This window comes from Periplaneta americana, chromosome 16 (genome assembly GCF_040183065.1).
Source record: "Periplaneta americana isolate PAMFEO1 chromosome 16, P.americana_PAMFEO1_priV1, whole genome shotgun sequence".
Classification (NCBI taxonomy): Eukaryota; Metazoa; Arthropoda; class Insecta; order Blattodea; family Blattidae; genus Periplaneta; species Periplaneta americana.
In genome coordinates, this window is record NC_091132.1 from 32,001,558 (window position 1) to 32,029,467 (window position 27,910).

Consider the following 27,910-nt stretch of genomic DNA (forward strand, 5'->3'; position numbering starts at 1 on the left):
TATATCGCAGTAGGTAATATAAAAGAATAAATAAATTTTTGTAAGTATATTAATAAGGTTACATGGAAATTAAGAAACAAATTTATAGAACAACCTAATTGGTAACAAGTCTGCAATGAACAAACTATATAGCAGTAAAAACTACTGGGAGAAAATTATCTGGCGTCCGAAAAGTGGTCACTTTCTGTATCCTATTCCGAAATATTTTTGGCACCTGCTTTCAAAATAACACTTTATTGTTTGCGCTTCCAATTAAACAGTTATTTCCTTCAAGGAGTAAAGGTGAAGTCTAAAGAGCGTAACGGCTAGAAAAGAGACTTAAAAATCCACTTTCCAGGATAATGTTGATTCAGGTTTCTGCTTTTAAAGGCATATGGTATCGATACATGAGCAAAAATCTTAAACTCTTATTATTAACTCCCACAATTTGTGATAAATATTTCGTAACATGATACAGAGTTCTTTGTGTTTTGAATATGAAATACAGAATTAAAATTTCGAGTCTGTGCATATAAAGAATGTGGGGAAGTCTGAAAGAGTAGAGAGGCTAGAAAAGACGAGGGATCAAGTTGCCCACACTTTCCTAGCAAATAAAATTACAAATTAAGTAAAAATATTACAAAGATATTTTAGTTTTAAGTTCATCTTGTCACATGCTTTACAGTAGGTTAACTTTAAATCTATTAATTGATTTCTACTTCCGTCTTTTTAGCTACATTTAATTCACATTTCCAACCCACTCATTTGAAATAAAAATACCTTTGAGAGAGTGGCTATTAGATTCAGCACAGCAAGAGATTTTAAACAAAACATCTTCATTTGGAAAATTATTAACCCGTTTCAACAATGAAAACACACACTTGTTCACCGGTTTTCATTTGTGGGTTATTATTTCTTTACACATAAAAACATTGATAATATGATATACTTGTAACGAGTTTTCGACTACTTGAAATATATTACAAAACTACTTTAATTTTAGGAACAAGTTAACTGAATTTACAACTTAAAAATCATTTATGCCAGGATAATAAAATAGGATTCTTTTACTCTGACATAAACTCCTGAAGCAACGTCATAAAGTTAATACAGGAGGAAGAAGGCAATTGAATTTAATACGTTTTGCAAGAGAAGTTTTACAAAATAGGCCTATAAAACTTTCATCGAGAAAACTCAAGTTGATTCCTATTCACGGATCGGCTTACAGCTGAAAAATTTAGGTTGACTTAGGGGTGAGTAATTTTTCCGCAAAGTCTGGACGACGTTGTCGATAATCCTTGAAACCCAAGGAAGTTTTAATAAAGTTTCCTTTTAATTTTGTATTGTACTTCCACAATATTAAACCTAGTGGACTTTGCTTCCATCATTTAACAGACTACGAAGAAATGTCTTAAATCCATACTAAAAGTAAAATACTTCAAAAGATATTGTGTACTAGCATTAAGATTCACTGTGCGTACGAAAGTTTATATGAATTGAAGGACTTCCTGCAAAAACGAGGTAGGTCCACTTTTACAAAGTTGTAGAAAACACACACAAAAAGGAAAAAAATTCTAAAAATTTCAAATTTTAACTGAGCTTCTCTCCTTTTTCAGAGTATATCCTAGGTACTTAAGAGTTTCATTGTATCACTCAATTTATTATAACCATCAATTTATGGGAGCAGGTAAAATATAAACAAGTAATGGAGCTACTCCCTTTTTGCAATAAAATTTGATATAATTAGTCACGTTTTGCACTGAACACAAAATTACTATATTAATATCTAACTACAACACAATACATAGCAGATACAGGGACATCATTTTATTTTTACTAACATTTCTAATATTAATCTGGCTATATCTTTGGATTAACGGTTGAGAACCGGAAACACCGTTTGCTACCCCCTTCCTCGACTGGAGTTCGTTGATACTGGCGTAAAATACAAAAAATCACTTTACTTGGTATAGGAGGGAAGAAAAGTAGTTCATCCATTTACGTAAACTAGGAAATATCGTGATTTTGAGTTTCATAATTTTCATTAGGTTTTTGTTTAATCAAAATGCAGTACGGTATTAACAATAAGTGTTTTTACTCACGAACTAAGCTATCCATTCGGACGTATTCATTAAGCAGTGTACAGTATATTATACTGTCTACATCACATTAACGTACAATTTAGAGAATGAAGTTAAAATTGAAAAAAAATCATAATATGGATATTTAAACACATTTTTTGAAAATTTCGATACAGGCTTTAGTACTTTGGTGCATATTATAGCACTATAGACTATTGTACCTAATTCCAATTACCAGTTTCGTCCTTCGTACTAGTAACTCATATTGAAATAATTCTGTACCTAGTCTATAAAAGAGTACCTTACGTACTGTAAATTCAATCTTCACTCCTGCCCGATCCGAAAAAATAAAATTACTCAGACATCCTATCTACTGTCCGTCCAAGTGGTTTTGTCGCAGGGTAGTAGAATGGGGGGACATCATGTGGCAATTATTTAACGACGCCCTCTATTTTAAGTTATTTTAAACAGTTGTATAATATTACGTAGACATCCAATTCCTAACAGAAATTAATGTTTTCAGAAAAGCGCTAAGACAGCCCAGCCACTAGCCTTTACAGAGGGGCGAGCAAAAGCGGGTGGGGGAAACCGGGATGCGACCGTAAGCAAACGGACGACCTGTATGAAAATGGGATTCAATATTCAAAGCTCTTTCGTCACTGGAAAACGCGAACATATTTCTGAAACATACTATACTCAGTAACTCAGTACTGTTTACCCCAGATCACAGATCTAGACTGTTTACCATGACCGTAAGGCAACTTTGACAGCAAACGCGGCCTTGGTTCTGTGTGGAGGACGATTGGAAGTTTACTAGTAGAGGAGGTGGGGGTGAAGTACATTAAAGAACTCTGGTAAAATAAAAATTTAAGTAAAAATAAAATGATGTCCCTGTACATACATACATATGGTGTAATATACATACACACAGATACACACCTGCTCTCATACCGGTTTACTACAAGTTCCAAATGTCTCTCCGGACTTCGAATCAGGATTCGGATTTATAAAACCGTATTTCTGAATTTCTGTAATGGCGAGCAACAAAATATTTATAGCTGCTGAGGTACTACAGCCCAGATGGACAGTAACAGCTAATGAGCGTGTAAAACAGTGTCGAATCAGGATTCCTGCAGGTGCAGGTCGCGGGTCAGTGGCTGCTGTGTTACAACATCTGTGCGTTAATTCAACTACGTACAATATATTATGCATCCCCAGCCGTTCGTATCACAAAATGCCCTCGCAGCATCTACCTTCCAATAAATTTAATCGACATTTTGTATTTTCACATATATTTTTATGAATACTTATTAGCAAATCCAATATGACATTACGATTTATTACCTGAACAGGATGTACAGTGTAGGCGTACATAACGGTTTTTATGTAGGCCTATTTTGAATACGTAATCTATACAGACAATTCTAAATATTACGAAGAAGTAACCATCTAGGTCAGGCCTGCACAAACAGCGCTCAACGAGCGCGCGCGCTCCTTCAGAGTGGGAGAGCAGTGTTTACCGCTCGCCGAAACGGAGAGGAAGATATGTCAGAATGACGTAGACTTGGTTTAAGTAGAGGAGAGGGAAACGACCACTCAGTTATCTAGTACAGTGTGTAGGCCTATTCTCAGTAACTTTTTCACGTTGCTTACCTACTGCTACAGTACAGTATGGAGAAATCTAAAAGACGGAACATAACATTTAACGTTTAACGATTTACAGCTCGAACTTACTGATCTTCAATGTGACCTAAGGGCTAAAGATCGTTTGAGTAATACTACTAGCCTGGTTGAGTTTTACAAGACTAAACATTAGCAATAATATCCACGACTACACAGGCTGGCTGTGAAAATGACTGCTATGTTTGGCTCAACATTTATATTTGTGAGCAACTGTTTTCTATAATCAACTTTAATAAAGGCAGACATCGAACATCTGTAACTGATGTTTCATTACGATCAGTAGGCTATTGTTCCTTTCAGCTGCCAACAGCATAAAACCTCGATTTGATGTACTGATAAATAAAAATATAACAAAATGATATTGTACATGTAAGTAGCTATAGAATTTCTATTACTTCTGTAAAATAAATATTTCTTTATTAATTAATAATAGTCCAATATAGTTTTGCAAACACTGAACGGGAATTCATTTCATAAGAACTCGTAATAGTACTTCCTTTTGTGTTTATTTTGTACGAGATCACCCCTTCTTCCAGTCCACCCTAATATCCGCATTCCGCTCATGAGCTGTGAGCCAGCTCGGAGAGCGCAAACCTTGTGCAGGCCTGATCTAGGTGCATGTTGTCAAGTAAATATTACGATTTATGCTCAAATGAAACACGTTTATTCCGTTTCGCGTGATCTGCTGTCCTCGAAATGTAAGATATGTGCCATAATAAGCGCCTTTCGTGGAGCAAACTAGAATATTTTGTTTCTATCCTCAGGAAATGTGCTTATATCAGACTCCTGTTATACTGTGGTTACTAATTCGTCCCAAGACAACCAGTGGGCGATGATTCAATTCTTAACAACGAAAGACTCTATGCCAGTGGTCGTTAGCACTCGCTGAAATGTGCAAAGGGTAAGCGGAGCCGTCCCGTGTGCCCTCGTGCAGCAGGAAGAGGTAGAGAGCATACCCGCTAGTAGTTACGAGTGCACCATGGTGTACAGTGTTCTCCGCGGGTAGGAGACGCTAGCCCCAGGGTGCCCTGTGCTGACGACCGCTGCTCTATGCCATCAAGCTCACAGCTTTGTCGCTGTGTAACTTTGATTTGTTCGGAATCGTAAATAACGCTCTAATTTAACACAGATTCTGCATTAATGACAGAGCGAAAGTCGTATTGGTAAAATGGTATACCGGCCTTTCAAAGATATCTTAGACGTGGTGTGTGGATAAGCTTCAGGGCTTCTACCGCGTTGTCTTGGTGTTATTGGCTGACGTTTCGACCGCTGTGTTGTGGTCATCTTCAGAGCAGTTGTTGGATAAGGAAATAGTCTGCCAGCTATTTTATATATATATAGTAGTCTCGACGGGGGGAGTACTTGCTGTGATAGATCGTAGTTTCTCCTTCTGGCATCTGATTGGTCCTACGTTGTCCAATCCGGTTGAGGTCTGTATGAAGCGGAGTATTCATATTAAATACTGGCCCTCATAAGGTCCGAAAGAGTGGCCTTGATACCGTGCCCGATGTCCGGATGAAGGGGGGGGGGGCGCCGCGTACATGTGGAGACCTGGCTTCTCGTTTCTAAGTATAGGTCATAGGTTCTCCTTCTGGCGTCTGCTTGGTCCTACGTGGTCCAATCCGGTTGGAGTCTGTGTAAAGGGGAGTATTCATATTAAATACTGGCCCTCATAAGGTCACTTTTTCGGACCTTCCCCATATGTATTCCACCCTTATTATAAACGATGTATGCCCTAGTTCAGATAATATAAATAGTCTATTAAATATACGAGATCACTCAATAAGTCGCAAATTGAAAGGACAGGGACCTCTCAAATTGCAGATTAGATTTCACGGCGCTTCTTCCGACGGCCTTCACATGCTTTGTCATCGAACAACAGATGACGGCGTCTTGCCATCCTAACGGCAAACACCAGCCAACTCCTCCTCGCCCCGTTCCGTGATCAATTGATCAATGTGAGCCCCCCTCGCGTATGTGGTACCTAAGAGGTTACGTCCAATTTCGGCTTCCCCTTCAAAATTTTCTAGAGCTCCTTCAGGGGAGCAGCGTAACCCGGAGTGAGACTAGTGGCCAACAGGCTTAGAGCTCACATATTGTTTTGTACAACCCCCAACCCCTTGCAAGGACGCGTTTTGCGTACCTTTTAAATTTTCCTCCCAATTCTCCTTCGATTTTTCTATATTTCCTTATCCAACAACTGCTCTGAAGTTGACCACAACACAGCGGTCGAAACGTCAGCCAATAACACCAAGACAACGCGGTAGAAGCCCTGAAACTTATCCACACACCATGTACACCAGCCGCGGAAGCCTACGCGAACACATATTATCTTAGACGTACCCACAATTTTCTGATCGTGTAAGCGAACTTTCTAACCACGGAATAAGTGAGAACCAAAGATAAAACAAACTGACAAACTTTGAAATAATTCCACTAGTTCTCAATACGTGAAACTATAATTGGGAAGGGTAAAAATGTGTTCGGAAAAATTGTGATATAATTTAAATATAAATTATTCCCATAATTGACAGTTTCGGAGGTTTCCTGCTAAACCTAGTGCTTCTTACAATCATTAGAAAGGGCATGAGATTTTGAATTAAGTAATGCGTGTAATTTCTTTACTATTGGCGACAAAGAGATACTTTCGCCATCTATTCATAGAAGTAATAAATAAATGTTTAAACAAATGTTTGGGTATTTTCTTGGATCTACGGAAAGCTTTTGACACTATCAATCATAATTTACTTTTGGACAAACTACATACTATTGGAGTTAGAGGTATAGTTTTAAAATTATTCCAATCATATTTTAGTAACAAAAGGCAAATGACCAAAACTGAAGATCAATTTAGTGAATACAAATATATTGATATAGGTGTACCACAAGGAACAATTCTGGGAACTATTTTATTTCTAATACATGTTAATGATCTGCTAAATATAAATTTAGAAAAAAAATTTAATGGATCTATATATTCATATGCGGATGATACAGTAGTTATTTTCAGTGGTTTTTCTTGGCAGGAAGCATATAGAAATGCTAATATAGGTGCGAACATTGTTAAAAAATGGCTTAATTCCAACTTCCTTTCTTTAAATATATCTAAATCAACTTTAGTTCCTTTTTCGTTAACAGCTGCCAGTGTTCAAAATTTAAAATTTAACGATAAATATAGACTAATAATACACAGTGAAAATTGTTTAGACCCCAAAAGTTGTAAATGTCCACCTTTGAAAGAAGCCACGTATGTCAAATATCTGGGTATCATTATTGATCAGAATTTAAAATGGCCTCATCACATTACTTATCTTTGTAAGAGGCTTCGTAAAACAATTTATAAATTCGTTAATCTTCGATGCTACTTACCTATTAGAGTTCTACGAAATGTTTATTTGGCCATTATTCAGTCTATCATTCAATATGGTATAATTGTTTGGGGTGGAAGTACAAAAATTAATCTTAGTCCGTTAAATTTACTACAAAAACGAATAATTAAAATTTGTTTGAAGAAGCGTTTCGATTATCCAACTAAATTAATTTATTCTGAATTTAATGTATTTAATATTGAACAAATTTATAAGTATACGCTGTTAAAATTTTATCATAAAAATCGTAATAAGTTTGTATTACAGACACACAATTATGACACATGACGAAATATTAATTCAACATTAGTAGAACCTAAATGTCTCACATCTGCTGGTCTAAAGCATAGCATAAATTTTGGCCCTCGGTTGTACAATGCTTTAACTAAATTACACCCAGAACTTCTAACATATAACTCACTAACATATAACAAGAAAATTGGAAACGTGTTAATATCTTCAATTTGATTAAATAAATTTATAGCCTATGTGTATGAATTAATCAACCTATATTATATTTGTATTCTATAATTTTGAAATATATATTAGTCCTACTTTTCACGTGCGATATTATTCTTCTCTAGTGTTAATATTATATTATATAATTCCATTGCCGCTGTAATTTATTTTAGTTCCTATTTTATTTTACTTATTTATTTTTATTATTGTTATTATTTTTTATTTTAATATTATATCTGAACTGCGACCGAGCACGAGCGCTGCTCATTCGGTCTCAAATTTTGTTAATACTACTGTATCTTCTTTTTATATTGCTTGTATTATTTTATTTCTATTTCTCTTGTTTGTTTTGTAATTATATTCTTTATTCTGTGTATTTAAATTTAAATGAAATAAATAAAATAAAATAAATAAATAAATAAATAAATGAAGTTCCTAGGTTCAGTTGGTGGAGCGTTGGTGCGTTCAGCCAAAGATCACGGGATCGATACCAGATTCCGGAACAATTTTTCCTTTCAAATTATTCGAATATCCTTCACACAGAGCTTTATCTGAAAGCTATATTTGCATAATATATACTTACAGAAAACCACAACTACAAGTCACACAGAGTTTGTATGCACTCGTGTTTTTCTGGCATTTTATCAGCCCATTCGTGGACATAAAGGGGAAAATTGAGATGGTGTCGGGTGAAGTTCCTGGATAGCTCAGTTAGTAGAGCGTTGGTGCATGCAGCCAAAGGTCTCGGGACTGATACCCGGCCCCGGAACAATTTTTCCCTTGACATTATTCAAGTCTGCCACACAGAGAGCTTTATCTGAAAGCTAGATTTGTATAATAAATAAAGAAGCCACAGTTCCATGAACAAATTACCGGTCAGTACGAAGATTTTAATGCATACACGATTAGATGTTCACCCGACACCCATCCAGAACATTAGACTACCGATATCTTAAGTTATGTTTAGTTCGACTTCGTATTTCGTAACGGCATTTGTCTCATCTCTACTGTCATTGACACAAAGCATTGATTTATTTATTTTACCTGGAAGAATGGCCGATTACTCTTCTCATGCCCCTACTGAAAGAATAATCACTCGAAGCTGTTCCTAATCCCTGTGGCTTCTGGCCTCTGCTTTATCAGCTACAGTTCTGGTTTCGGGTCGGGCTCGGCTGATAATTATAAGACAATCTCGAGTTTCGGGTCGGGTTCGGATCTGTTTAAGATCGGGGGGGGGGGGAGTGCACACCTCTAATCTACAGTGCTGTGATTTTCAGGTGAACATAGGATGCAGCAGGACGTAGTACTTAATTTGCGAAAAGATGCACTCGATCTGAGGAGGCTGCAGAATGTCAACAGGGAGACGGAGGGATATTCCTGCTCACGCAGACTCCTTCAGTCCTGGATGTTGTAGGTGAATCGATAAGATAGCATCAAGCAGTGAATCACGTATTCATAGAAATGCGGTCCTAAGGATTGCAACCACTATTCCATAATAAGGAGGTCGACACAGTAAGCCTCAGACTATGGTGTAAGCTTACAGGCCCTCCTCGGAAAGGAAAAGAAACAAATTGTATGCTAGACCTTATCCAATAGCTTTACTTTGTACAGGGACATCATTTTATTTTTACTTCAATTTTTATTGTACCTGAGTTTTTGAATGTACTTCACTCCCAACCCTTCTACTAATGAAGTTCCAACTGTCCACCAGACAGAATCAAGGCCGCATATAGTTAACAGCACTGAGTTAGTGAGTATAGTACGTTCCAGAAATATGTTCGCGTTTTCCAGTGACGAAAGAGCTTTCAATATTGAATCATATTTTCGCACAGGTACTGTTCGTTTGCCTACGTCGCATCCCGATCTCCTCCACCTGCTTCTGCACGCCCCTCTGTAAAAGCTGGGCTGTCTTAGCTCTTTTCTGAAAACATTAATTTCTGTTAGGAATTGGACGTTTATGTAATATTATACAACTGTTTAAAATAACTTAAATAAAAGGGCCTCGTTAAGTAATTAACTGTTACGTGATTTCCCCCCTTTCTAAGATCCTGCGGCATAACCACTTGGACGGACAGTAGATAGCATGTCTGATTAATTTTATCTGTGCGGGTCGGGCAGAAGTGAACATTGAATTTACAGTACGTAAGGTACTCTTTTATAGAGTAGGTACAGAATTACTTCAACATGAGTTACTAGTACGAATGACGAAACTGGCTGGAATTAGATGCAATAGTCTATAGTGCGATAATATGCACAAAAGAACTGAAGCCTGTATCGAAATGAACGGCCACCATTTTCAAATATGTGTTTAAATATTCATATTATGATTAATTTTCAATTTAACTTCATTCTCTAAATTGTACGTTAATGTGCTGTAGACAGTATAATATACACTGCATGATGAATACGTTCACATGGATAACTCAGTTCGTGAGTAAAAACACTTATTCTTAATACCGTACTGCATTTTGATTAAACAAAAACCTAATGAAAATTATCGAACTCAAAATCGCGATATTTCCTAGTTTACGTAAATGGCTGAAGTAATTTTCTTCCCTCCTATACCTAGTGAAGTGATTTATTTGTGTTTTACGCCAGTATCATCGAACTCCAGTCGTGGAAGGGGGTAGCGAACGGTGTTTCCGGTTCTCTGAAGGTATAGCCAGTTTAATATTAAAAATTTTAGTGAAAATAAAATGATGTCCCTGTACAACTACAATCTTCAGTATTAACACCCTGCTGTGCGTTTCCATCAGAGCATAGAACGTGAAAATTACATATTGAGTTAAGTTCTGCATTTTGAGTGAATTTATACTTAAAATTTCTGTATATCATGCATGTTTCATTGTTTTATTCCATAAGAATAAGATTATAACACCGTTTTTAAGTAATTGAAATACAAATTTATGTCGCTGCGTTGAGAGAGAAAGAGAGAGAGAGAGGGACCAGTAAAGAGAGACAAGAAAGGCCATTCCCTGTAGCAGAAGAGCTGTACGCTGCTTAGAATTATGAATACATAAACAAGAAGTTTGTTGGCTTTGAAGTGATAAATCACCTAAAACTCTTATATTCTAATAATCTGATTACAGCTTGTATATAAATTTGTAGTAGCTTAAAAGAAAGTCACAAACGTTTCCCAAGAGAAATAGAAGAAAATATGATGAATAAGGAAGACTTGAATGTGAAAGATGGAGGCTTTAAGAAGCAGCTCAATATTTCAACCCGTCCTATGCTCTGTGAAATATGATGTTTGAAATTGGCTTTTCCTAATTTATCTACAGAATCCCATTCAGCGCTAAAATTACTTTATGATATAAAGGTTGAACGTGTTTAAAATAACTGCGGTACTTGCACCTTAGCTGTATTAATACTTGTGAAGACTACAGATAAAATTCATTACATTGCATGCGTAAAAAGAAAAGTATGTAAAAGAGCAAAAAATGAATTATTATTTCCGATAGAGAGAATTGGAGAGGACTATTATGATACGAAAAATCAATCTTTTGCTGTAATTTTTCTATTAACCATGTACAAATTTGAAAAAAAAAAAAAATGGCAATCTGTTTCAGTGTTATGGTAAAGTGCTGCCATCTACTGCCAAACAATTAAATAATACATTAATTTTATTGTTCGTTTAGAAAGATCTTGCTTTGTTGTATCTATAAAACCTTAAATTAGCGAATTTTTTATTTTTGGACTTGCACCACTTATTTCCAAAAGATACTAAATCCAACTGAACAAATTTTATAGCAGAGCAACAAAACGTATTGAAGCTACAGAAATTATTGTAATATATCACTATTTGATTTAGGGTTTATCTGCACCTCTTTGGAAATTTTTATAGCTATTCCACATTTTACTCCAAAGTTAATGGGAATTTAATTTTGTATTTGGTACGTTCTGGCATAAAAATTCGTATACGTTTATATACAGTGCACTTAATGACTAAATAACTAACAATAGACTAAAATATTTCGTGACATTTAGTATTAATTACATGCTATTTGACAAATAAGACAACATCTAGAATTAACATCTTGTATCAGCAACAAGAAAAGCAAAACTTATCACACATCATAGTGAATGTCAATAACATTAATAAAAGTACAATCTTATGCAAATATTATTTACTTTCAAGACTCTTTTAAAGTGAAATTTTCTATAATTCATACCCCCTAACAGACACTAGAGATATCAAGTCATTTTTCTTTGTTAGTTTTACATGGCTACAGTTCATTATTATTTTCTTTCAGTTGACCAAAATACAATCATAATATGGTTGTGAAAATTGGACTCTCATTTTGAGAGAGGAACAGAGGTAAAGGACGTTTGAGAACAAGGTGCTTAGGAAAATATTTGGGGCTGAGATGGATGAAGTTACAGGAGAATTGAGAAAGTTACACAACACAGAACCCACACGCATTGTATTCTTCATCTGACATAATTATTAGGAACATTAAATCCAGACGTTTGAGATGGGCAGGGCATTTAGTACGTATGGCGAATCCAAAAATGTATAGAGAGTGTTAGTTGGGAGGCCGGAGGGAGAAGGACCTTTGGGGAACCGAGACGTAGATGGGAGGATAATATAAAAATGGATTTGATAGAGGTGGGGTATGATGGTAGAGACTGGATTAATCTTTCTCACGATAGGGATCGATAACGAGCTTATGTGAGGACGGCACAGGGAACCCCTGGGTTCCTTGAAAGCCATAAGTAAGTAAGTAGGTCTGCGCTGTCATATGTAACTCTTTTTTTTTTCTTTTTTTTTTAAGTTCTGGATTTGTAACAAGTTCAACACTTGTATTCTGAGCGCCTCATGTAGGTCTATGTGAGGACTACACCTAATAAGTAATAACAAAGTAAAAATCGATTTTTTTTATTCTGAAAGCAATCAAAGTATCAACAGAAATTAATCGTAAATTATTATACTTTTAATGTTTGCTGAATCCTAACGAAATTCCACTATAATAACAACAGAATACTTGGCCACTTTTTGTATACAAGAACGATCAATTTATTTGCTCTGCAGTTGTTCTAATACTGGGGTCTTGTGTATGTAATTGGAGGGGCTTGTTCCGTAAAGATATTTCCTTGTAGGGGAAACTTGCAGACCGTGAAAGAGGTTGAGGAGGGTGGGGAGGAAAGAGAATGAGAGAGAGGCGGAAATGGAAGAAAAGAGAGGACAAGTGAAGGCAGCATGCACGCTGAGTTTCGGATTAAGCAAAGTGCAAAATGTAAGGATTCATATTCAAGCCCTCACAAGTCTCTTAAAGAAAACTGAAGCCTTTCTTAATGCGAAAGCGGAAGAGAATTCAAAAAATAATCTCAAGCATTTCCATTCGTGTTTATTTTAGCTAAATCTTAAGTGGAATAAGTAAATTCCTACTGCCAGGAGCTCCAGTCCAGAAGTTTGAGTACTATGTGTGCGTTTATCACCATTCTTACCGAAACTGAAATTCACTTCAGTTTCTCCCCTACGCGAAAGTTTTCCTAAATGGATTTATCTTTCCGCGATCGGTCCTCAATGTGCTCTGTAAGATCCAAAATATCGCGAGTCCAAGGGTGATGGGTATGAATTTCGATAATTCAGAGAGAACTAAACGATTTCCCAACGTTTGCGTCAAACTTCTAGTACTAAAATAAATAAATATCTTACTCTATTTAACCCTAGAATTCTATCGTCATCGAGCAGTACTGTATTGCTATTTATACTTAAAAATGATGTAATTGGCGAAATAAGTGTTTTTTAACTATCTTATTCGTTTCGGAATATAATTTTTATTTCTTTCTTTGTAGTTTTATTTTTTTAGGTCTCTTTTTTGTTTCTAATTTTTATTTTAATTAAAATAAACTTACATGAAATATAAACTCATAAGGAACCAAACTACAAGAAAATGTTTATGAATATAATTATTTCTTTTCTTTAGTTTGATTTGTTTTCGTTTATAACTTCTATTTATATCAAAATAAATTTACAGGAAACACTAAAAAATATAATTATAAGCTAATCTCAGTCTTCTGTTGCGTGTTTCAATCATTAGTTGCTTGTTTCTTATTTCAGTCCTCTGGTGACTATTTCAGTCCTCTGGTGACTATTTCATCCCTCTGTTGAATATTTCATCCCTCTGTTGACTATTTCATCCCTCTGTTGACTATTTCATCCCTCTGTTGACTATTTCATCCCTCTATTGACTATTTCATCCCTCTGCTGACTATTTCATCTCTCTGTTGACCATTTCATCCTTCTGCTATTTCATCCCTCTGTTGACCATTTCATCCCTCTGCTGACTATTTCATCTCTCTGTTGACTATTTCGTCCCTCTGTTGACCATTTCGTCCCTCTGCTGACTATTTCATCCTTCTGTTGACTATTTCATCCTCTGTCTAATATTTCATCCCCTGTCGATTATTTCATCCCCTGTCGATTATTTCATCCCCTGTCGATTATTTCATCCTTTGTTGATTACTTTACCCTCTGTTGATTATTTCATCCATTGTCGATTATTTCAGACTTCCGTCGATTATTTAGGTCCTCCACCGACTATTTCAGACTTCTGTCAATTATTTCTCTCTTATGATGACTATTTCAATTCTCTATTGATTATTTCAGACTTCTGTTGATTATGTCATTCCTCTGCTGATTATTTCAGACTTCTGTTGATTATGTCAGTCCTCTATTGATTATTTCAGACTTCTGTTGATTATGTCAGTCCTCTATTGATTATTTCAGACTTCTGTTGATTATGTCAGTCCTTCCTCTATTGATTATTTCAGACTTCTGTTGATTATGTCAGTCCTTCCTCTATTGATTATTTCAGACTTCTGTTGATTATGTCAGTCCTCTATTGATTATTTCAGACTTCTGTTGATTATGTCAGTCCTCTATTGATTATTTCAGACTTCTGTTGATTATGTCAGTCCTTCCTCTATTGATTATTTCAGACTTCTGTTGATTATGTCAGTCCTTCCTCTATTCATTATTTCAGACTTCTGTTGATTATGTCAGTCCTCTATTGATTATTTCAGACTTCTGTTGATTATGTCAGTCCTCTATTGATTATGTCAGACTTCTGTTGATTATGTCAGTCCTCTATTATTTATTTCAGACTTCTGTTGATTATGTCAGTCCTCTATTGATTATTTCAGACTTCTTTTGATTATATTATTCCTCTGTTGATTATTTCAGACTTCTGTTGATTACGTCATTCCTTTGTTGATTATTTCAGACTTGTGTCAATAATTTCTGTCCTGTGCTGACTATTTTAATCCTCTGTTGATTATTTCAGACTTCTGTTGATTATGTCATTCCTCTGTTGATTATTTCAGACTTCTGTTGATTATGTCATTCCTCTGTTGATTATTTCAGACTTCTGTTGATTATGTCAGTCCTCTATTGATTATTTTAGACTTGTGTCAATTATTTCTGAGCTGTGCTGACTATTTTAATCCTCTGTTGTTTATTTCAGTCCTCTGTTGATTATTTCAGTTTTATATTGCTTATTTTAGTTTCATCCCAAAATGGGTTTATTATAAACAAATTCAGTAGTTTAAAACTAGGAGAATAGTGAAAGTGAGTCAGCAACACTTGCACAGGGTAATGTATGGTATCCGAAAAATCACTGTGCACCCGAGTACAGTAATTTCAGTAATATAATAGCATAGAAATGTTTAATTATATTTTACTGAAATGGAATTGATATGCCACATGATAGTGTTGTCTGTTAACCGTCTCCTCACGTAGCCCACAGTGAGAGCCATTTCCAGCACATTACATAGAAACTAGTGCGACATGGTAAGAGTAAGCATTCACACTTTAAGACATAAATAATTCGATAACGGAAGTTTTCACACCTGGTAGTATTAAAGAACATCTCGGAGCCAATGTACGATTAGAACTGATTAGGCCTACTTTATGTTGAAGCTGTTTCAGAGTAACTAAGTAAAACGGAGAGGTTACCAATTTATTATGTTCCTCGCAAAACTGCAATGTGAGACTATGTTTTCAGTCATATTACTTCCTACGAATAATTGAGGACCGTTTTTGCAAAACTTGCTAACTGAAAAAACTAAATATTATAGGAGAGACAAAACACTATAGTAAGCAAGTTTTGCTGTGTCTCACTTATAGCAGAAAGCAAGTTTTGAAAAAACAATCACACTTTGACACACTACAATGAAGAGAAATAACCCAATTTTACTAAGACGCTTTGAACATCATATAGAGGCCTGCCTTATGTTAACAAATCCATCAAAATTTCAATTTTGCAAATTTTGCGAAAACGGTCCTCAATTATACAGATAACTGAAGAATGTACTTTTGTAGATCTTCGTGAAAATGAGCTCCATGAAACGTTCGTAAAAGCCATATGTAAAGAAAGCAAGTGAAAGTTCTTTAATTTCTTTCTTTAACATAGACTTTAGAGGAATGTAATTGACTTAACTGTGTGCATCTCGCTTTCAGGATTTTATTAAATCCCAACTTTGTGAAGATGTAACTCATCTCACACATGGAAGCTGCGCCGCTCTCCCAGAGCGACGCTGGCACGAGTGAAGATCTCTCGGCAGGGCGTGGCACAGAGAAACAGTTTTGTCTCCTCTGTCTTCGGCTCGCTCTGCAAGACTAAGTTAATGATGTCGAGAAATAATTGCTCTCTTACATGCGTGCAAACTTCAGACTATTCATAACGACGAGAAGTTCATATACAGCAACGTTTTCTGCATAGCTACTGTAAAGCGTTATTTGATATCATGTATATTTCAATATAAATACAGTGTGTGTCAGGAGCAATGTAGGCCTACAGTAAAATGCTAACCTTTGAAATTGTTTCGTTATAGGCAAAAAAAAAAAAAATCGTTATATCGAAATACGTTATTTTTATGAAAATTTTCTTCTAATTCGTTATGCTGATTTTTTTTTCGTAGAAATGAAATTCGTTAATCTATACTAATAATAAATCTGTAGTCGAAATTTTTCTGGTAATTTTCGAAATAATTGGTCCTAACATAAATAATTAACCGCCCTGAAACCGAAAATCGCTTTTTCGAAATTTTTGTTTATATGTTTGTCTTCCTGTCTGTCTGTTACCTTTTCACGCGATAATGGTTGAACCGATTTATATGAAAATTGGAATATAAATTAAGTTCGTTGTAACTTAGAATTTAGGCTACATGGCTCTCAAAATATTTTATTTAAAAAGGGGGTTATAAGGGGGCTTGAATTAAATAAATCGAAATATCTCCCTTATTATTAATTTTCACGAAACATATTACATAACAAGCGATTCTTTAAAAATAATTTCCGATAAATTTTATTCTATGCAACATTTTGATAGGACTGATATTTAATGAGATAGACGAGTTTCAAAATTACAATAACAACGCCATCTAAGGCGGTGTAATGAAATAAAAAAACAAATGACTTCGCCTATAAGGGGCATTGGACAATAACAATCGAAAGCTATGAAACATAGCCTACAGAGAATTTTTCTGTGTTTGTATGAAGTAATATCGGAAGCTAAATTAACCGATTTGTATAATTAATTATTAATTCACCATTGGAAAGTGTAGTTTCTCTAGATGGACATAATGCTATAATGTTATTACAGTAACTTCTGAGTGAATCGAGGACAGGTAAGATTAAAATAGCTTCTTATGCACAGAAGACTTGATAGGCTATTCTGTGCATTCGTTTCCTGTATTTCCTAAAATACTTTTTACGACGAAATGAGTGGTCTCTGGATCAAAATGATCGCATTTTAATTTTTTTAATACAATTTAAATTAAGTAACATAATAAACTATTTATCCTTCTATCAAACACGAATGTTCCCTGGATCAAATGTCCTATTTTAATTATGCAATTACTTCATATTTATTTCTAACGGGTGCAGCGGAGCGCACGGGTACGGCTAGTTTGAAATAATATTTAAACACGAAATCGTATGAAATAGCAAGGGACAGAAAACAATTTTGTAATACTGAATATTGCTTTCCGCTACCTTGGTTATGACAATATTTTACTGTACAATATTTTAGGATCACTCCAAATAGCTGTCTCTATATTTGAAGTCGATGGTATGTAGAGTCATTAATAGAGAATTGTTTTATTGGAGATAGGGCTGTAATGATTATTCGTTATCTCGTGAAACCAAATGCTTGTGTGCGCTGTAACATATAGTAAGAACCTTTTGTTGAGGGTTAGTGAGCTCGCTAGTTACAAGCAGAAGCGTAGCGAGAGAGGGAAGCTTCTCAGTTCACATTCTGCTTCCCCTCATACGCAGGTAGGTTTTACGAGATATAGGCCTACATGTAATATTACACTTATAGACTAATCTACAATAAATATAACTGTCATCAATATCATTAGTGTATGAGACAATTGATTCATTCCGTCCCCATTGGATATTGTAAGGATTAGGAGAGGAAGAGGTTGACCAAAGAGAAAATGAAACAAGAAGTGAAGGAAGTAATGAATGAGAGAGGCGTGAGCATTGAAGATGTACAGGAAAGGACTTGGACGGTGGCACGAGAAGATGGAACTAGCTGTAGAATCCTGAAATATGAATGTATGCACTGCTCCATTGATTTAGTAGAAAGTCAGTGTTCACCTACTTAGATATCACAAACGGAGCAAGTCCCCTGCAATTGGTAAGCTTCATTTTAGGGCGACTGGTAGAGCAAGAAAGATCAGGAATATTATGGAAAGCAAAAAATCGATCATCCGGGAATAAGTATTTAAGAGTTGTTAATTCATTATAAAAAGCGGATCTGATATGAGGCTAAGAAATAAAATTATATACTGTATATATGAAGAAAACTACAATAATAAATTAATGAACATATGAATAAATGAATAAATAAATAGAATATGTAAATAAATGAAAGGAAGGAGTGAGTGAAGTTATGAAGGAATGAATTTTTATTGGGTTATTTTACGACGCTGTATCAACATCTGAGATTATTTAGCGTCTGAATGAAATGAAGGTGATAATGCCGGTGAAATGAGTCGGGGTCCAGCAACGAAAGTTACCCAGAATTTGCTCGTATGGGGGTTGAGGGAAAATCCTGGAAAAACCTCAATCAGGTAACTTGCCCCGACTGGGATTCGAACCCGGGCCATCTGGTTTCGCGGCCAGACGCACTGACCGTTACTCCATAGGTTTGGACTGAATGAATGAATGAATGAATGAATGAATGAATGAATGAATGAATGAATGAATGAGGAAAACATTAGATAAATAAAAAATAATAAATGAATAAATATTACTTTCTCTCTCCAGCAATATGCTTAACATTTCTGTCGTTTTCAAGGCGTTGAATAATCTTTACTTTGTCAGAAATACTCAGACTTTAAAGCGTTTGTGACATGATGTCTTACCGATATGCGGGGGCTTAGATTCTCGTCACAACAACAGATCACGTTGTGCTGTTTTGTGCTTTCTTTAGACTCTCACGCATTCTACCAAATTGACGGAGTAGTATAATATAAATAAAATTTAACCTAAAATTATTAAAATTATTTTTTTTCTACTACCCAAAACTTTTCTTCAAACAAAATGCGTTTCACAAGAGTAAATAAAAGTTCAGGTAACGTGATGTATTGCAGCTGCAATATTTCAGTTTCTGCACATTTTCCTAAAGGAGATGTAGAAACGTTAAAATTTGGTCTTTATCACCAAAGAAGAATGGAAAGGGTTTCATATAGGTTTCCTTTTCCCTGATTTTTCTCTTAATGAAACCTTCACCTAACTCCGGAACGACAAAAGATCAAAATATCTCTAAACACGTTAAACAAGTTGAACTTATATCATACTTGATGTATATCTCTAATTAATGACATTCAGAATTTAAAATTGCTTATTAAGTGGCAGGATAAGATGGGTTTGACCTTGACAGCACAACCCCCAAGTTCAGAGTCACAAGTTTCATAACCAAGATAAATGACAAGGACGGAACCCAATATGTCACGGGTTCCAACCTCGCATGACAGTGAATTATTATGAGTTTGCCAGAAAAGACAGAGGTGCGGCGCGAACGTGAGCTTTGAAAGCTTTGACTGTAGCCCAGCGCTCGTGATAGGGTGACTTGAAATTATCTTAACCGTTACAACCGTCTGTTGTTTGTTGTTCAGTCATCTGCCGTACAATTTATATGTAAAATGTGTGTCTAACTCTGGATTCGACAGAATAATTATAATAATAATCCGTGGCGCTACAGCCTGTGAAGAGCCTAGACCGACCAACCGGCTGCTGGCCTCACGCCCACATGCCGAAGCAGAGGTGGACGATCATCCAACCAGAATGGCGGTATCGTGTGGTTAGCACGATGATCCCCCCATCCGTTACAGTTGGTACCGGATTTCGTTACCTATCGTAGCTCCCCAAGTGAATCACGATGCTGGGTGGGCACCGGTCCCATACAGTGGCCGAAATTTCATGAGAAAATTTCTTTCCCCATGAGGACTCGAACCAGTGTGCATTCTGTAACGCGAGGGATGCCTTAGACCGCGACGCCACGGCGCGCGACAGAATAATTAGAGTAGCGAATAAATTTCGTTTGAGAAATTTTAGACAAATTGTGACGTAACGTATTCAAACTTCTCGGTCAAAAACCGAATTGTATTGAACATTAAATTACTAGAGGAACTACTGGTTCATAATGAAAATGTACAATACAGTTTGAAACTGTCGAAGATCCGTGTAATCAGAGATATCTGCTGGCGGAATTATTAGCTGACAAATGTAATTCAACTATATATATATATACATATATATATATATATATATATATATATATATATATATATATATAGGAACATCATTATATTTTTAGTAACATTTCTAATATTAACCTGGCTAAACCTTTGGATCAAAGATTAAGAACCGGAAACACAGTTTCCTACCCCCTTTCACGACTGGAGTTCGATGATACTGGCGTAATATACAAACAAATCACTTTACTAGGTATAGGAGGGAAGAAAAGTAGTTCATCCATTACGTAAACTAGGAAATATCGCGATTTTGAGTTTAAACATAATCCTAATGAAAATTATCAATCAAAATACAGTACAGTATTAACAATGAGTGTTTTTACTCACGAACTGAGCTTTCCATGCGGACATATTCATTATGCAGTGTATATTATACTGTCTACAGGACATTAGCGTACACTATAGAGAATGAAGTTAAATTGAAAAATAATCATAATATGGATATTTAAACACATTTTTGAAAATGGTGGCCGTTCATTTCGATACAGGCTTCAGTTCTAATGTGCATATTATCGCACTATAGACTATTGTACCTAATCCCAATTACCAGGTTCGTACTTCGTATCAGTAATTCATGTTGAAATAATTCTGTACCTACTCTATAAAAGAGACCTTACGTACTGTAAATTCAATCTTCACTTCTGCCCGATCCGAAAAGATAAAATTACTCAGACATGCTATCTACTGTTCGTCCAAGTGGTTACGTCGCAGCGTCGTAGAAAGGGAGGAAATCGCGTGACAGTTAATTACTTAACGAGGCCCTTTCATTTATGTTATTTTAAACAATTGTATGGGTATAATATTACGTAGACGTCCAATTCCTAACAGAAATTAATGTTCTCAGAAAAGAGCTAAGACAGCCCAGTCACTAGCATTTACAGAGAGGCGAATAGAAGCAGGTGGGGGAAACCGGTATGCGACGTAGGCAAATGGAAAATGATGCAATATTGAAAGCTCTTTCGTCACTGGAAAACGTGAACATATTTTTGGAACGTACTGTTTACTATGACCGTAAGGCTATTATGACTGTATATGCGGTCTTGGATCTGTGTGGAGGACGGTTGAACTTTATTAGTAGAAGGTGTGGGAGTGAAGTACATTCAAAATTATATATATATATATATATATATATATATATATATATATATATATATTAACCACAGTGAAGATTGGGCATAAAAATAAGATAACATTGTATACTAATAAATATATCGGTGGTAAAAGAGTAAAATCTCGTAAGTCCTGACAACCAAAATTTTTAGGAATGCAATAAAACTGTTCTCGAATATTTTAGCAAATTTTATAATATGGATTTCACAACGCTCTTATTCGCTAATGATCAGATTTGAATGACTGCATCGGAAGACGGTCTCCAAAAATCTTTGCATAAATTATAAATGACAACATATATATATATAATTTGAACTGGTAATGAAAATTACGGGAAAACATCTGAACCGATTTTAATGAATGACCCCTCATTTTGAAGCTTGGAACCCAAAGTTTTTCAGAAAAATAGTAGTTTTCACTGAAATATCAATTTTCCTACATAATTTTCCTATTTTCCAAAATCCATCTGTCGTCAGTTTTGAGAACTAATGGCTTTTCAGAATAAAACAAAACACACACACTGCAATAAACAATATTACACGAAGGTCATGACCTGCAGGATTGCTGACATATTTAGAGCTCAGATTCTCTGACACCATAATTCCAATAGCTATGTCGATCTTCATTTGTCTAATTTTTTTAGAACATCTCAAGACTTACTAAAAATAATTTACAGGTCTTATTCTCTGGTGCGTAATTTTCTGAGTACAGCTGTGTATTGGATTTTAGAAACTACAAAACTTAAGAAGGTTTGATGACATTATTACATTAAAATTTGAATATTATCACAGTTTATGCCATGACGTATTTGTCACTAATGACATACATTAATGCTATTGATATATCGATGATATGAAAGTGAACCCTTTTTGGGGTTATATGAGTAGGCGTAGAGAATATCTTAAATTAGTTCTTAATATCTATAATTTACAGAGTAACGGCTATAGTATATATAGAGTTACTGAAAACTACAAAACTTACGTAACATAACAATATTGCTATTTAAAATGAAATATTTTTACAGTTATTACTGAAGTGGAGTGGGTCTTTTTGATATATTTAATGGCTGGGCGGTGTAGATACTTTTATGTGTGATTCTCTAATTTTTCTAGGATGTAGTGCAGTAATATGGAAGAGTAATTAGTAAATTGAGTCATGCTTTCTATTTTAGCTGCATCTTATCAAAATTAATTTCATATTCCTTTGGTTTAATCGATTAAATCTGAGATCGCTGCCAAGCACATCATTTTGTTTTAGGGAGAACTCAAAGAACTGACGATAGTTGTGTTCAAGAAAAAAGTATTTAGCATAAAAAATAGTAATGAGGAAGCTTTTTAAAAGAGATATTTTTGACAGGATTATTGAGTTATTATGTTGCTTTAAATGTTACATCTTCATCATTACGGAAGCAAATACATTTCAAAATGTCTGGTAATCTTTCTGGAAAATAAATATCAAAAATTTTATTTGAACTTATAATTAACTAAATTTGCAGCATTTGTTGCACAACCCACTAGTCAAGATATAATTTGACAATATCTACAAAAAAAAAAAAACGAAGATTTTTGCTTTCCAAGGTAAAGACTTGTTAAGAACTAAGATGTCAAGTAACAATATCAATATTGAACAAGACAAATATTTTAAATATTTAGACTGTGAAGTATGTAATACAAACGAATAATGAAGACTGTGATCCCAAAACGCGTTCAGTCCAAATTTATAAAAGAATTGGATAGTTTTTTATCCACCGATGTAGGGATTGAGCGAGTTTTCAAACGACATGCACAATAACACAAACTTTTACACAAGGATTGGTGTTGTTTCGGAAGAAAAGAAACTTAAAATATAATGGCAGAATCTCATACATTACATGTGAAAATCATAGAAATTACCAAATGTATTGAACAAGTTTTGGGATCACATTCTTCAATTGGATCTACAAACGAAACTCCAAGATTACACTATTGCCTACCGAGTGCTTCGGCTTTTAACTGTACTGTAGTTGGCTCTGATTGTAACAAATAGATACCAAAGATAATGTTGTGATAATTGTAGTAATTTGACAAAAACAGGAGCTAAAGTTGGGCATAGTAAATAATAACACGAAACTCTTTGTATGCCTCTATACGATTCACCATTTCTATCTTCTTTATTTGGAACTATATTATTCTGCTAGGGTGTACTAAAATCTTGCTCTAAATCATACAATGGCAATAAAGTCGACAGTTTAAAACGATTCATTTTGAGAATATAAAAAACTAGGTAGATTAATGTACGAGTCCGAAAGTGTGTAAAGCAACTGATAACAGGAATATACACAACATTTCACGATAAAAAGACAACGATAACTTGTAATGGCGGTTTTGTTTGCACAAAACTTCTACGGCCTATGTACAGCACATATAAATGCGGAGAGGTTTTGAATATATATTATATGAAAACAATTTAAACTTATGTAATACAATAAAGAAATATTTAATGTTGGGAAACCTAGGAAATCTCCTTCGCCAGCTCAGTACTGGATTGCGTCTCGAAGTGGGGTTTGAATCCCCGTTAATTGAATCGACTGATACACGTGTTGGATGAGATGGAAAGGATGAGGTTTTTCTCGGGGTTCTCTCGTTACAAATTTCATTCCTCTGAAACCAACCAGTTCACCTTACTCTTCTCATTTTAGATCATTTAATATTATGAAGACATTTCGTGGCCTTGGTTTGACAAGGTTGTGACTAATAAAATTGGTCCACACCTGTGGAGTAACGGTCAGCGCGTCTGGCCGCGAAACCAGGTGGCCCGGGTTCGAATCCCGATCGGGGCAAGTTACCGGTTGAAGTTTTTTTCCGGGGTTTTCCCCTCAATCCAATACGAGCAAATGCTGGGTAACTTTCGGTGCTGGACCCCGGACTCATTTCACCGGCATTATCACCTTCATTTCATTCAGACGCTAAATAACCTAGATGTTGATACAGCGTCGTAAAATAACCCAATAAAAATAAATAAAAACAAAACTGGCAAGAATATATTTTTCATTTGTAATCACTCTTCCTAATACTGTCTAGCTTATAAATACATTTCAGCACCGTTTGCTGAAAAATGAACGAACTAGCAATGTGACAAGCAATGTGACAGAGTTCTATCTGATGACAACTTTAGAAAATATTTATTTTGACAAAGTTCTAACTGCAAGCTGCTACTATTCTCTCGCAAAGATTCAGGAATTTAATTTGTTTTATGCATGATATCATATCTTATTTGTAATTTCCATGGCGTATTGGTAAATATATGAGTAATATGTTCAGATTGTTGATAATTAATTGAAAACAAATATCAGTATAATGGTACCTTTTCCCCATAAGAAACAGCTGTCAGCATAATGAAAGTGGGATATCAAAGTTCTGACGATATGTTTCGTGATGACTACCGGTGTTATAATTAATTATAAAAGGGATTCTAAGTTTGATCTTTGTGTTACTATAGAATAACTTGCAACATATTCAGACAGCTCATTGCGGAAAGATAAGTATTGTATTTTTAAAATAAGAAAATTTGTATTATTATTATTATTTTTATTATTATTATTATTATTATTATTATTATTATTATTATTATTATTATTATTATCAGCTCAGATCTCTTGCTGTAACTAAACTAAAAACCAAATATCAATCATATTCTTTCTTTCACATCACTGTTGATGTGAGGGATTTTGATTCCATTAACAATCCTGAAGTTTGGTCTACTGGTTGCCTAATTGTACCTTTTTATGTTAAATTAAAGCCTGAGCAGCACTTTGCGCATTCTGCCAATTCGAACTCCATTGATTCTCAGGGAAATGCCTCTTAATCTTAGTCTTGCTTGCTCTCACTTTCAATGTTCAGTTCTATTAATCATCTTGAGATTTTCTACCAAAATGTTCGTGGACTTAACACTAAAGTTGATGAAATTTTTCAGAATATAGTGAGTAATAATGATCTCATTATCTGTCTCACTGAAACATGGTTATCTGAGTCAGTAATTAATTCTAATTTATTTCCAAATAACTATACTGTGTTTCGTGCAGATAGACTGTTTGAAGACACTAACAAAAAAAGAGGTGGTGGTGTCCTAACAGCGATTAGCAACCAGTTACCTTTTACAAGAAGGCGTTTTGAATTAGAAATTATTAGTAAATGCGTTTGGGTTGAAATTAGAATGACTGATGGTTTTAATCTGTTATTAGGTAACCATTATTTCTCTCCTGATACAGATCATATTCACTTAAAATCTTACCTTAATTTTCTTGAAAAAAATCTTGACAGTCATAATTTTAGAATAGTAATCCTTGGTGATTTTAATACTCCTGGTATGGACTGGACAACTGGTTCTAATCTTATTGACACTCATTATTACTCTAAAATTAAAGCTAAGGATTTATATTCCTCATCCTGCCTTCTTGGATTAATTCAAATTAACTCTACCGTTACGAGTAAAAAGCTTCTTTATTTGGTTTTTACTAATGATAAAAACAGTACAGTTAAACTTGCTGATCACTCTCTAGTTTTAGAGGATACTTATCATCCATCTATCTCTATTTATATTGAAGTAAAATTATCGTTACCAGAGCACTCTCTAATCAGTTCTTATTTAAATTATTCTCAAGGTGATTATCTGAATCTTTATTCTATTCTATACAATTATGATTGGACTAGACTACTGATGTAAACACTGCTGCTAATTCCTTGTCTCAAATTATAAACAATGCTATATCTCTTTGTGTCCCTGTCACCTTTGTTTAAAAAATCGCACTATCCTAAATGGTTTTCAAACGAATTACGTCAGCTTATTAAGAGAAAAAATAAAGCTCATAAAAATTACAAAAAATATAAATCTGCTAATCATTATCAAATGTTTTCTAAATTTAGAAAACAAGCCAAAGCCATGATTAAATCTGATAAATTCAAATGGTTACAATCAATTGATGATAACCTAAAGCATGAACCAAATAAATTTTGGAAATATGTAGAAACTTTTCGAAAAACTAATAGCAATCCCACAGAATTAATAATAAATGACGTTCACATCACAGATGAAAAAGAAATTGTAAATGCATTTGCTAGTCAATTTAAATCTGTTGAAGAAAATTGTAACTCTAATTTCATTACTTATGATTCTAATATTACTGACTGTTTGTCCCTGCCTAATATTACATTCGATGATGTAAATAAAGCTATTAAAAAGCTAAAGCCTAATAAATCTAAAGGTACTGATAGCATTCCTAATTTTATAATCAAGGGTTGCTCTAATATTCTCATGCCTGTTTTAACTTTTTTATTCAATCTTAGCTTAAAAACAGGAATTTACCCGTCACTTTGGAAGGAAGCATCCATTATTCCAGTTTTCAAAAATGGTAATAAAAATAGTGTTATTAATTATAGACCCATTTCTATCCTAAACAATTTTTCTAAAATTTTTGAAAAAATTATTCACAAACACATTTCTTTTTATGTCAAAAGTAAGATCAATTCGGCCCAACATGGATTTACAAGAGGAAAATCTACTACTACTAATTTAGTTTCCTATCTGAATCTCATAATGCCTATAGTTGAAAATCAAGGTCAAATTGACTCAATTTATTTTGATTTTAGCAACGCATTTGATGTTGTTCCTCACAAAATTTTATTAAATAAATTAAGTAATTTTGGTCTCTCCACTAACTAAGTTAATTGGTTTGAAAATTATTTAACAGATAGACAGTCTTATGTTCGACTAGGTAATTCTCTCTCGGTTCCATTTAATAGTTTATGCGGAGTTCCTCAAGGGTCTACATTGGGACCTATCCTATTTTTATTATTTATAAATGATATAAGTAAAAGAATAAGTTCTAGCTGCCTTTTATTTGCAGATGATCTCAAAATCTTTCGTAAAATTAATAGTTTGGTTGATTGTCAAATTCTTCAAAATGACATTAATTCAATTTCACAATGGTCTGTTGAAAATGGAATGAAAATTAATCAATCCAAAACTTTTGTTATTTCCTACTCACGAAAAACTATCTCCCTAAAATTTAACTATTCTCTCAGTAATGTCGTAATTACTAAGAGAGACTGTATTAGAGATCTTGGTCTCCTACTTGATTCAAAATTATATTTCCATGATCATGTGCAATATATTTATACCCATTCATTAAGAATGCTTGGTCTAATTATGTCTATAACTTATTCTTTTTCCACTCCTATGTGTTTATTAATTTTATACTATACTTTGGTTAGATCCAGGGTTGAATATGCATCTGTAGTATGGAACTCCATTACTTCCACTGACTCAGCTAAATTGGAGAATATTCAAAGAAAATTTATTTCCTTGTGTTCTTATAGATTTTTACCAAATTCCTATTATAACTATGAGATTAATTGCAAATATTTCAATTACGGTAGTTTGTTCACCAGACGTCAGGATCTTGATTATTTATTTTTTTGTAGT